This window comes from Protopterus annectens, chromosome 5.part0, assembly GCF_019279795.1.
Source record: "Protopterus annectens isolate FY-2018-M chromosome 5.part0, PAN1.0, whole genome shotgun sequence".
In the NCBI taxonomy this organism is placed as follows: domain Eukaryota; kingdom Metazoa; phylum Chordata; order Ceratodontiformes; family Protopteridae; genus Protopterus; species Protopterus annectens.
In genome coordinates, this window is record NC_056735.1 from 1,837,811,492 (window position 1) to 1,837,825,974 (window position 14,483).

The following is a 14,483-nucleotide window of genomic DNA, read 5'->3' on the forward strand; positions in this document are numbered from 1 at the left end:
ACTTTGTCCTTATGTCCAGGCCTTTGTCCCCCCATTATTTTTGGTTTGTCCAGATTTCTTGTGGTGAGAGGTTGAGAGGTATGATCAAAGAACCAAGTTCATTTATCCAGTTAACCAGCTAACTAACAAACTAATTAGCTAACTAATAATCAACTAACTAAATAAATAAATAAATATTAGCATCCTGATTTCCTGTGTCATGCTACAAACTTTTGTACAGAACTAGGAGGCAATTAATGTGTCACTATTCTGTCTGATAAAACCAATTATCATAATAATTCTTCTGCTTTGGCTTTTCAAATTCCTCCTGGTTTGAGAGGTCATTCATCTAAATAAATTCTTCAAAAATGTATTTTAACGTTACAGTCAGTTTTGTTTTATTTTATTTTACAGACCATTAAAACTGAATATATATAAAAAATATATATATATATATATATATATATATATATATATATATATATATATATATATATATATATATATATATATGGATCCCTATCACATGGTCGACAGGCCATATGATCGACACTCATTCGGTCGACAGTTCATTTGGTCGACAAGCAGTTTTATGTGGGGGGCTATGCCCCCCACACACCCCCTAACTATATATATCAACTCCAGGGTTGCACAACATTGGGGAGGGGGGCAAATCTGTCTGTCGACCAAAAGAATTGTCGACCAAATGAGTGTCAATCAAATGGCTTGTCGACCATCTCAGGTAGACCCATATATATATATGTGTGTGTGTGTGTGTGTGTGTGTGTGTGTGTGTGTGTGTGTGTGTGTGTGTGTGTGTGTGTGTGTGTATATATATATATATATATATATATATATATATATATATATATATATGTGTGTGTGTGTGTGTGTGTGTGTGTGTGCATGTGCAGGTGTGCTCGTGTGTGTGTGTGTGTGTGTGTGTGTGTGTGTGTGTGTGTGTGTGTGTGTGTGTGTGTGTGTGTGTGTAAGTGAAAGAGAAAAGTAAAGACATGGACAATTTGCTTCTTAGAGAGGAATAGTCGTGTATTGCACTATACCACATGGTCCCACATTCTTGCTGCTTGCATGTTTCTAGTCAGTGATCGCTACCCCTTGAAGTTTGAAAAATACAATGAGATATTACAACCTCACACTTAGTATATGTTTTTTGTTTTATTTTTATTTACAGCTTTTTTGCACTGACAGTTCACTGTTTTCACCATTTAGAAAATTGCAATTACAGACCTCAGAATTTCATCATGAACCCTTAAAAATGATGAAAGGCATTATACCAACTGAATTTCATACACTACACTTTGGAAAGGATATGTTCATCTAGTACAACAGTGGCAATTTATTGCCATCTATATTGCTGATTCAACCCAATATAAAAGAAATAAACAAAACGTATCTGTTACTCACAGATATTTTTTATTACAGGAACTCTTGCCGTGTTTTTTTTTTTGTTTGTTTTTCTGCAGTATCATCATAGAAGAAATATATCCCCAAAGGCTATTTGTTGAACTAGAAAAAGCCTGATGTCAATATAATAAATCTGCTGAACAAGATCAGGATATCCTAGGGGGATATTTTATGTACATTTGCTTAGATCTGGTGCCACTATATACTTGAGGCTTTCTACTTTTTGCACTTGACTTTGTTTGTTCAATAGCTGACTGCATAAGCTGCCCATCAGGATTTAATAGGAAACATACTCATCTTTTGGCCTGGAAGTAAACCCACTATTAAACGCAGGCCTATAACTGTGATCACTGTGAAATCAAGCCTACTGTGGATTACCTGTGGATTCACCAGGGAGTATCTCCACTGAGAAAAAAAAGGATGGTATCTGTGAAAGGGAGTATGGCATAGCTAGCCACAGGGCCAGTACAAGAGATGTGACACAAAGCCCAATCTACCCAGAGAACAAAACAGTTTCCCATGCAACCATTTGAGAATATAACCTGCCAATATGTTCCACTGAACATAGCAACAACATAGTAGTACTTCAGTTGTCGTGGATGTCAAACAGACCCACTGATACAAGGAATTTGTAGCTTGAGAAATAGTCCTCAGTATTCATAGCGTCTCCTGTGAAACAATACATTAGATATAGAGGTCCTGATAGAATAAACAATACTGTATGTTGCAATGTCTTCCAAGGCAACTTTTTTCATTTTTGTCATATACAAAGTGGAGCTTTCCCTAGTTACTATTCTAGTCACCTGATAATGTCAATAAAGCTGTCTATGGGCTGTATTTGCAGAGAAAGTACAGCTGTGTAACTTGAACTTACCATAACAGTAGATATTCGAATGATCACTGCTGCAGTAGCCTTAGCTATAAGGGTTATATCCTGCCAATGATATAACAGCTGGCCAGCTTCCAAAGCTCCAGGGCACCTTCCACATGGTCAAATGGTCAAATAACTCAAGCTGAGCTAACTAAAACACTAGTTTGGGTGCAAAACCCTTCAGAGATTTCTTGCCAGCAGGGAGAGATGGGATGAGTCCTGAAATGACAATGATAGGAACAAGAAAAAATAAATGTTCACACCCTGGCATAAAAAATCATTCCAAGAAACAAGGATGGAGGGAGGGAGTGGCTACTGCAGCAGTGACCATTTGAACATCTACTGTTATGATAAGTTCAACTTATACAACTGTATTATATTCATCATATTGATCACTGCTGCAGTAACCTTGGCTATATGGGTAGACTACCACAGCTAGCTACATTTGGGAAATGGAAGAAGAGTCTAGGAGCCCCTGGAGAATGAACCTAACAAAGCTTGGTCTGGACCTAGAGAAGAAATCAAGCTTATAGTCCTTTGTAAATGTACATACACAGGGCTAAATAACAGGTTTGAGAATACTTCTACAATCCAACACTTTCCAAAAGCCATAGGTGAAGCCGAGGTCCTGGTAGTGTGGGCCTTGACCTTACCTGCAACAGATTTACTATGAAGAGTATAAGAAAAGGTAATAGCCTTAGACTACCATTTGAAAATAGTCTGTTTTGACACAGGTTGTCACTTCTTCTAACAATCACAAGAAATAAACAAAACTGATCCAAAGATCTTAAATATTTAGTTCTGTCAAGCTAGTACCTCAGTTATCCGTGAGCATCCAAGATATGGAATATCCTTTCTACCTCTTTTTAAGTTCAGGAAAGAAAATCTGGAGATGGATAATTAGGCTTAAAGTAAATTTGCATACCACTTTAGACATCAAAGAAGGATTAATTCTCAAATAAAACCTGTCCCTAAGGAAAATGAGATAGGAATGACTCATCATAAGAGCTTGCAACTCAGATACACTTTTTGCAGAGGTCAGAGCAATCAGTAGAACTGTTTTCCATGTTAAGAACCTCAAGTCAGCCAGATTAGCTGCTTCAAATGGAGCAAGTATTAGCTTCTGCCCTGGTCCTATCCACACAATATTCCTCATACATAATGTAGAATGTCTGTAAAGTGAGATTGTACTGTGAGGTATGGAATATGGAAAAATGTGGATACCCTGTAGCTTGCAATAAGATATAACTTTGTGAACACGCGTGTTGCAGTGGATAGTCCAAAGGGTATGGCAGAGAACAATAATATGATTCAGGCACACAAAACCTTAAGAAACATCTGAAGTTTAGATGAATAGGGATGGGATGAATGCATCTTTTAAGTCTAGTGTTACCCGGAAACTTGAAAGAGGAAGAAAAGGTTACAGGTTGTGAAGCAACATCATTTTGAATTTGGACACACTCACAAACAGGATTAGAAAAGAAATATCCAGAAATAGTCCCCAAGCATTTTCTTTCTTTGGCACAAGAAATATCCTTAAGTAAAAACCCTTCCTCACCTAGTTCTATCACTCCTTGGGATAGCATGTGATGAAGAACAGATGGAAGCAAAAGAGTATGATCTAAGGTCTGTAACATTGCTGAAAGATTTTCAGAACCCATTTGTATGAAAAGTCTGTTGCTAAAGAGAAAAACAGAGATTTAGACTTACTGGAATAAGAAAGGGGCCAGGGTGGGAGGGGTCACAAGGTCTCTTGAACATTCATTAAGATTTGTTGGACCTTCCTTGGTTTGGGGAGTTTAGAGACTTCTTTTTGGAACCCCCTTTGACATTTCTTTTTAAACATCTGTTTACCTGTGACCGTTTCATCTGTTTTTGCCAAAACTGGATGAGGAAACAGAACATCCCTTGGACAATTTGGAAAAGAAGGGCTGAAATATCTTAAAGATTCCCTGGATCAGCTTACCCCTTTCATCACATTTTTGATCACCTTGCAGCGGAGATGCCAAACACTACATTTCTTTCCAAGGGAGAATTTAAAATCTTGTTTTTAACATCCTCTGGGAAGTTCTGAGATTGCAGTCATAACCTCCCCAAGCCAGTACCAGTGGCAATAGCCCCTGAAGAAAGTATGAACAGAGTCATACACACATTGCAAACATGGACTGCAGACCTGTGCAATAGAAGAAGCTAAGTTATTTAAAAAAGATTTTCCTCACAAGAAGAAACTAAAGACAAAATATACATACTTTCACAATTTGTCAAAAAAACTTTAACATATGGGCCTAACAATTCAAAATTTTGAAGCTCAAATTTGCAGAAGTATACACCTTTTCCCGTATCTATGAATAATGTTCCCATCCTTATCAGGAAGAGTAGGATCAGAGTTAACTAAGTGTTTAGTAGCAGTGGGATCAACTAAAGCTATAGCTGCTGAATCAGGTTTGTGAATAGTGTATAAAATGCAAAATACTGAGAAACATTATACATCCTATCTGCCCTTTTATTGGCAGTTGGCTATCAGGAAAATTGCAGGCAGTAACAAGCAAATCCTGTAAAGCAGACAAAACATGAGGAATGGGTACGGGTTCTGAAAAATCCTTCTGTAACAACTCACAGTTTTTTCTGATCGACTAAGAAACCTTAGTGTTCTACCAGTGAAACCATTAAGCTATCCTCTGAGTCTGAATCAGAAATTCAAGGAAGAAAAAAACTGTATCACCCCTGCATCTTCCTGTTCAGATACAGAATCTTGAATCTCTTCAGAAAAAGATGAATCCCTCCTTCTTTTACCAGAAACTGCTTCACAAAAAGATCAATAGCCTGAATTAAACCCTGAGCCCAACCCATTAAATTACTCCTATCCAGAAGCATAGGGTGGCTCTACCAACACCCTGTGCCAGTACCACAAAGCAGCATCCTACCCCTTCAGCTCTTCAACTGAAGAGCAAAAAAAAAACACTTCACTGTATTATTAAGCCAATCTCTACATTTTAAAGCAGTTACATCCATACAACCCCCCATCAGCTCTTCCATTCAACAGCAACAAAAAAAAAAAAAGCTGCTGATACTTGTACTGTACACCAGCCAGGTTGCCAGATGCATGGCATGCCCCCCCCCCATCCTTCCTGCCCCAGCCATTCAGGTCCCATTTTTGTGCATTGCCCAAGATCCTCCTTCTACTCTGCACATATGTATACAAATGTTTTTAAACTGTAACACACTACTTGCTACAAATGTAGCAAACAGTTGCTACAGTTTATTCCCTACCTGCACAGAAAGCTACAGCATTCATGTATTAGTTAAAAAAATAAAACATCTTTTAAACTGTAGCTAACTGCTTGCTACAAGTATTAAAGGTAGCAAACAGTTGCTATAGCGTATGCCCTGTCTGCACAGACCACTAGGCCACTCCTGTCTTAGTTAAGAAAATACATGTCTATTAAACTGTAGCAAACTGCTTGCTACAAATGTAGCAAACAGTTGCTATATTTTAGAACACACACAGAGTGCTGCAGCACTCAGATTTCACCACAAAAGCCAGTACTGCACTGAAGAGAGATTGGGACTGCTGATCGCACCCCCCCACCCCAAACATTTGTGCCAGGGGCAGTTTTCCTTTTCACCTGCTCCAGCTATGTTTCTGCACCTATCCAAGGAAATTTGAGGAGGAGTAAATGCATGCTTAGTTTTCTGTTTCTTTTCGACAGGTAAAATAGGGCCAACCCCATTACTAATGGCAGCAGCTACTTCCCCAGGGATGACCACAGCAGTCTGACACAACTGGGAAAACTTCCCTTTTCTCTCTCTGAGGACTGAGAATAGTGTCTCTCCCTTGCCATTGAAGGGAATCCTAACAGCCTCAGAGGAAGTGGCTAACTTCAGGTTCATAGTGGCTCTAGGTGCTACACAGAAGGATCCAGGGTAAAAGATAAGGAACAACAAATTGCCACAGCAGAGCCAACCACCTCTGGCTGAGGCAAATTGTTAGCCTGCTGTGGTGGCAAAGATTGTTTGCTTAACTTTTTCTTTTTGTGGCTGGAAGAAGGACCGACCATGGGACTGGTGGTATGTTCCATGGTCAAGCTAAAATTGGTGCTTCCTTTCAGGGGAAGACAAGCAACACTTGCCAGTAAACTCTACCAGTCTGCAAAAGTTATTTTGTTGACAAAAATATACAGTAAAAATCACTTTAAAACATTATGCCAACCCTACAAAAAAAAAATAATAAACATGATTTCTCTACATAAAAAATGTTCTAAATTACTTTACACTACTTTTACACTGACAGAAAAAAAACAAGTGTTCTGTTTAAAAGTGCATTACATTCTAGAGACAGTCCATTAAAATACAATACTATTAGTTTTAAAATAACTTCCCTGAACAAGAAATTAATAAAACATCAACAAAATTAAGAAAATTATTTTTTTCCCCAAAGGGAACTTAGCTACCCAGCAAAGGAATGTGCAAGTTCACTGTCAATCTTCAAAGGCATCAGACGAGCATATTGTTGTGCAGCAGTAAAGCTCTGAAGGGCTTCATGCCCAAACTAGTCTTTTAGTCAGCTCAACCTAAGCTGCTTGACAGTTTGAGTGAAAGTTGCACTAAAGCTTTGGAAGCTGGCTGGTTGTTATAACTTTGGCAGGATATAACCCATAGAGCTAAGGCTACTGCAGCGGTGATCAATATGGTAAACATTAAACAATGTGCAGTAAAATGGGTAAAAATGTTCAAGCATCTTTGATGTTAGTATATCATAGCATTTGAAATGAGATTTAAACAAAGTGCCAAGTAGGTTATGCAAGAAAACGCATTACACCATTTCACAAACCTCTTGTTATATACCCACTCTTTCAGGATAAGAGATGCCCACTCACTCATTTTTATATGATACCATGACTACATTCACTAATGTGTGAAAGTTTACATTGTTCGTACAAACGGTTTTATGCTTCTAACATGTTAAAAAACTGCATTATAGAACTGCAACCTGCTCATATCAATAAAATGTCAAGGTGCAGCCGCATCCCATATAACACATGTAAGTAATGGCCCTAGTAAGAATTTATACAGAGAATGATCCTTTTGTCTAAATATTTATTCCTTAGATTATATGATGATGAAGTTTAAATGCCATATAGCTTGAAGATATAGTACTTGTAAAGCAGAGATAGCATGGTTCTAAAGGCATAGCATAGATCTAAGAAGGAGATGCAAAATCAAACTTTCCAGATACACATTTCTTCCAGAATAGCAAAATATGGTATGTCTACCAAAAGGAAATTGACAACAGATCAGTTTGCAAGCATCTCAACAAAACACCAGTAAGTCAGTGTTTCACTGTTTGATTTGGTGGATGTTTTTTCTGAATCATTAAACAGGTCTCACTGAGTAGAATTAATCAGTTTCCAAGTATTCTCAACAGTGACTGTGACCTACAATTGCTAGCCATGTGAGTAATGCATATATTGTATAAATGGTGGCACTATGCAATTCAGTGGATTTTAATTTGTCTAGTTTTCATTACTGAGTCAGAAATACCAGTACATCCTGAGAAAATAATCCAAAACTTCTGAATTATGACCACAGTGTGAATATATTAACATAAAACATAGTAGCATGCTGGCTGTAGGATGAAAATCAGGTGAAAAGTTGTGCAACATATACATACTTACTAAATAAATAAAATTATTTTAAAGTAGGGGTCATATATAAAACTGTGAACTTAAAAGAAGTACAGTTTCTGTTAAAAAAAATTAAGACATACTAGCTAATTCTCTTGCCTGACTTTGTTGTAAACATTATTTCCCTATCTCTACTAAGTGACAACTTGGCTAAATAACAAACAACTCCAAATCCAGTAAACACCATAGCATATGCTGAGCTGTTTACAAAATCTCTGCACAGCCATACTGATAGCTGTATACTGGGAGATGTGTAACTAATGAAGAGGCTGCTACTGGCAAACAACTTTACATTTCAGTGTTTCATCTACAAATTCAGTGCTTGCTGCCCTTGAAGAATTAATTGCTTATTTTACATTAAAAACAAACAAAAAAAAAATTGGTAAGCTGTTAATATTGCAATAGGGAATGACTGAAAAACTGACAAGTTCATAGTTACTAGGTATCTCATAAAAAGAATGACATACTTAGGAGTGTAGATCCCCTATCGCCCCTTATAATGCACCAAATAATCAGCAATCATATGGGTACTGCAATATCAGCACTCCATATACACGGTGTAGGAGTAGAATCCACAGCCTTCTGCACCAAACGCAATTATGATACTAACACTGCTTTCAAATTCTACAGCACAAACAGTGACTACCATTTGATAAACAAAATAGTTGAACACTGAAAATAGAATTGAAGTGTAAAACAATCCTGTCATTTACAGACTTTTTTACTATTAGCTAAACTAGTATGTAATAGGGAGTTGCAAACTATTTCAGAAAGAACTACTAAGATAACACATAAGAAATTAACTTGGTTGAAGCTTGAAAAAGTATTAGATGAAATGTAATCACAACAATGACATTATATATCTTATGGACATCGTAAATATTGTTCCATGTTATGATGTTTTTAAGATATATATTGAGCATATTTATATATCATATTTCTTGTATTATTTCAAGAAAATCAATAAAAATGTTTAAAAAAAAATAGACTTAGCATCACACAAATACACACACACACACACACACACACACACACACAAACACACACATACACACAGATCTGCCTTCTCTCTGCTCTCAGGGGTTCGTATCACGAAATCGAAGAGACTGGAGAGCGAATGGCTTTAACATCGGAAATGCCATTCATCAATGTGTTTTTTGTGAGATCACGGTACAATGAAGATCGGAAAATTTACCCTTTCCTCACTGTAGCGCAATCACAGAGTTAGTATATATAATTAGTGGGGGGTGGGGACTGTGCCCCCCCACAAGAGTGACTTTGAGGTATGACATTTTTGTTGTTTAAGCCGTTTGCTCTCCAAGCTTTTCAATCTTATGATATAGACCCTGCTCTCACACAGCAGCACATACACACACACACACATACACAGACCTTCGCTCTCACACAGACCTACTTTCTCTCACACAGCAACACACACATACACACACCTATTCTCTCACACAGCAATACACACATACAAACTCACCTTCTCTCTCATACAGCAATACAGACACACTATCTCTCATACGAACAGAGTGACTAGTTTTAATTTCATACACACATACACATACACACACTTTCTCTCTCATACAGAAACAAACGGACCTGCTAATTTAAATTATACACACACACATGCATTTACCTTCTCTATAAATGGAATGGCTGGTTTAAATTCCATGCACAAGTGTGGAATGGGATTACATCGGTACTGGTGAGAGTGCGTGCATGCAACACACACATGGTCCTCCTTAAAGGACAAGATGCTGCTAGTGCGGTGTTAAGAAGTATTTATATATATATATATATATATATATATATATATATATATATATATATACATGTATTTTGAAGATTCCTGGCCAGAGTGGGCCCCATAGCCACAGGGTCTTAGGCAACTGCCTGTGTCACCTAGTGCTGGATCTAGTACTGATTGTTGGGTGTACGTCTTTAGTACGACACATACAAAGATGCACAGACAGATGCAGAGTGCATTTTTAAAAGAAGAAATTTCACGCATAGTGTATCCTTAAAGGAGAAATGTAATTTGTTTGTTTATTTAAATTAAACGTTGCAGCAGCCACCTGCCCAGTGGACCCACCAATCCAGGGGGGTCCTAGACAATTGCTTAGGTCACCTAGTGCTGGATCCAGTTCTGGCTGACAGGTTCAGCTCAAATTTCTGTCCCCACTACCCCCTGCCCCCCAATAGTCTGAATGAAAAACTGCATACCACAATCCCCCAGCCATTACTGGGGAACAGATCATCAATGCATTTTCCAAGGTCAAAACCACTGCATTGATGGGCTCTGACAACATCCCAGAATGCTTAATAAATAGCATGAAACAGGAGCTCTCTTATCCACTTGAATCACTTTTCATCTGGAACCTACAGTCAGGTTTTTGTGCCCAAAGAATGGAAGATGGCTACAGTCATTCCCCAGCACAAAGGAGGTCCAGCCATTGATCTGGGTAACTACAGACCCATAAGTCTGACCAGCCTAATATGTAAGGCCATGGAAAGAATCACCATGGACATGATAAATAAGGACATAGGCAACCTGCAATCATGGGACCCACTACAGTTCGGCTTTGTTGAAGGAAGGTCATGCCTATTAAATCTGGGGGACTTCTTTGAGAGAGTCACCAAATTAAAAGTTGAAGGCAAGGCTGTGCACACAGCTTACCTGGACCTGGCTAAGGCTTTTGATACAATACCCCACTCAGGCATTATAGACAAGCTCACTAACATAGGTATAAACCCTTTTATCACCCTCTGGATAGCTAACTGGCTCATTGATAGGACCCAGGACGTCAAAATAAGTGACTCCACATCCACCAAGAGGCCAGTCACTAGAGGAGTCCCCCAGGGCTTGTTACTGGGCCCACTCCTTTTTGTCTTTTATTTCTCTGAAAAGGAAGCAAATGCTGAAGGTTTATGGCTGACTAAGTCTGCAGATGATTGCAAGCTGGGGGTTATCATCAACTCCACTGCAGACACTAGAATTCTTTAAATGCATAATTGTACAGTTTGGGAAGTCAACCATCCCAGCTAATTACCCTGTTGATAATATGCCCCTTAGAGTTGACCTAGTGGTCAAGGATCTGGGTATGCATGTAGACAGTAGCCTTACCTTCAACCACTATGTAGCCATAGTAGTGAGGAAATCCTTCTATATTGCACATCTTATAAGTAAAGGCACAGCATCTAGAGCCAAAGAGGTCATTATCCCACTGTACTCAGCTGTTATCAGACCACTCATGGGGCACAGTGCTCCTTCTGGTATGTACCTGACCAGGCATATGCAGCAACTAGGGTGACCTCAGAGGTTCCTTACAAAAAGAATACACGGCTTAATAAACCTGCCTTATCTAGAGCACTTTAAAGCCCTTTCCCTATACTCAGTCTCTTATAGTTTGTTGAGGGGTGATCTATGCCTGACTTAGAAGGCATCCACAAACCACACACCTATGAATCTCCTACATATTCGTAATTCAAATAGTACCAGAAATACTAGAAGGTCTTGGAACCTGAATTTTGTCTATGATTTAAACAGAACATGCTGGAGAGACAGATATGTATCCAAGACACTGTCCCTCTTATGGAACAAGCTTCCCGTACATGCGGAGCTGAGTTCATCTATTACCCAATTTAAGCACAACCTAGACCAGTGGATGGGAAATAGGAAATTTACATCGGGCCTGACACCCATGTCTCTTACGGATAGAGTTAGCTTACAAATGTCTGGCCCTCAATGTCCTATTTGGATACAGTGCTGCAGAGGGTTAGTGTTGTCACTTCACAGCAAGAGGTTCTCTGGTTTGATTTTTGGCTGGGGTGTATTCTGTTCAGGTCTGCATGTCCTCCCTGTGTTCATGTGGGTTTCCTCCAGGTGCTCCAGTTTCCTCCCACATTCCAAAGACATGCATCTGGAGCATTTCTCCTCAGGCCTCCACTGAAAATGGGCTCTGTCCCAGTCGTACTTTCCTAATAAATAAAATGTTAAATAAATAAATAAATTATTCTTTTGGGAAAAATAGGCTAGGCTTTGAAATGCCCACTTGGCCATCAACCTAGTAACAATTTACGAATATATGAAATATTTATGACTGTATATAATAAATCCAGTTTAAGATTTGTGACTTCATGTTTTAATAATACAAACTCATCATATATCCTTTAAATACATTAATTTGCTCCCATTATCTATGGATATAATTCCATTTAGGAAAGGTAAGATGTATATATTTATTGATAGTATTTCCAGATGAATAATTAATTAGAGCTAAGAACACTGTTGTGCTATGAAAAGTGTGATATGTATCTTTCTGTGTTAAGTTTTATATAGGTTATACCATTTGCGTATTTAAGACATACACAACAAGACATTTAAGGGATAATGAAGATGTAAAACAGATAATGTAATTGTTAAACATTTTCACATATGTTATGTGGATATTATTTCCACTTTTAAATGTAAAATTACGTTCATTACACAGTCTTCTTCAACACAAAAAATATAAAAACATTATGTGCATTTAAATACATTATAATCTTTTGATGTAGAAGGAATACAGATTTATATTTTAAATAACTTTAGTTTTAATTATATCTGCTCCTTTCTTTGACATAATTTTCTTGGATTATTTATTTGCTGTAATTATGCATATACCACTTTTTTCATTCCAATAAGACTACTAACCTAGGACTTAGAAAATTAGAGGACTGTCTCTAGGACAGTTACTAAGAAGTATTTTGTAATACAAAATTACACTTATAAAATATTATTTGAAAAGATGCTAGAACCAGGGTTTTGCATGGGAGGCAGTAACCCCTATGACTCATTGCATTGTCTATGTCCTCTCTTCTGTCTCTCCTCTCTCTTCTCTGTCTCTCTTTCTACTTATTATAACTAAATCCAGGAACTATGCAGAAAAGAAACGTTTCCTCTTTGCAGTGGTTACTGTATTTGAGTCAAAGAACCAGAAGCTGGCCAAACCCAGGATTTGTATAAAACTGCAGGTGAGCAATTTATATAGTAGTCTACTGTGATTTCTGTTAATTGCTCACTTGAGATATAACTCAGTGAATTTGATGGGTTTTTAGTTTTGCATTTTAATTAATTCACTCCAATGGAGCTCAGGAAGTTTGCACTGTAACTTCCAATGGGCCTTTTGACAGACTCAAATAATGTCCTCACATTTCAAATAAATGTTTATATCTCTGGAACTGTAGGGGTTATGAAAGAAGTATAAATGGCAAAACCTTCAGCACAAACTATTTTTATAGTGGTAATATTCTTTAGGTTCTAGGTCTTAAACTGAATTTTATAAGTCACAGTAAACACAGTAAATATTACATTTGTAATATTTTGTAATATCTCAGCAGCCACTTAAGTTACAAACATACTGTTAGCAGAATTTTATTCATCTAGTTGAGAGCTTTCAAATAAGGCTAAGGAGTTCTGTCTGTGTTACTTGAGTGTTGAAATACTTATAAAAATGATCTATAAAAATTAATATCAAAAACAACACTTAATATCTCTTTACCTACACTAGACAGAGGTCAAATATTAATGCAGTGGATTTGCCATTGTGTAAGCTTTAAGATGAAATATTTTAAAATGTTGTACATAGCATGTTTTTGGAATTATTGATGTAAACATGAACAAGCAATATTTGACGCCTAGAGGTGTTAGTAGGAGTTAACTGCAGACGCACCTGGAGGAGTCACTCGGATGTAATGAGTTAAGTATTTTTTTTTTCAATTATAGTACATCTGTCTGCTATAAGAGTCCATTCCTGTATGTGTATGTATTGGGGGGGATGCATGAGTGAATTCATGAGTGTGATTTGGAGAAGGTATGTATGTTCAAAGTACAGTGAATGTCTCTATGAATGAGTTTGTGTGTGTGTTGGGGGGGTACATGAGTGTGTCAATGAGTGTGATCTGGTGAAGATGTGTATGTTCAATGTGCTGTGAATGAGTTTGTGTGTGTGTGTTGGGGGGTGCGTGAGTGTGTCCATGAGTGTGATCGGGTGAAGGTGTGTATGTTCAATGTATAGTGAGTGTTTCTATGAATGAGCTTGTGTGTGTGTTTGGTGGGTGTGTGAGTGTGTCCATGAGTGTGATCAGGTGAAGGTGGGTATGTTCAATGTACAATGAGTGTCTACGGATGAGTTTGTGTGTGTTCTGGAGGGGTTGCTTGAATGTGTCCATGAGTGCGATCAGGTGAAGGTGTGTTATGTTCAAAGTGCAGTGAGTGTCTCTATGAATGAGTTTGTGGGTGTGCCTCCAAAATCCTCTTGACTAATAAACAAATCCTGTAATACTGGGAAGAAGAGAGAGCACTAGGCACCAGGGACTCTTAAACATTAACCTAAGACACATCAATAGTTAATGGACCGACATGTTTCACAGCATGAAAGATGTATGGGAGAAAATATTAGACACTAGGCGCACTCTTTAATATTACCCTAATTTACTTAAAAAGTTAAGAAAACACAGGCTGTGCAACACAAACCAGC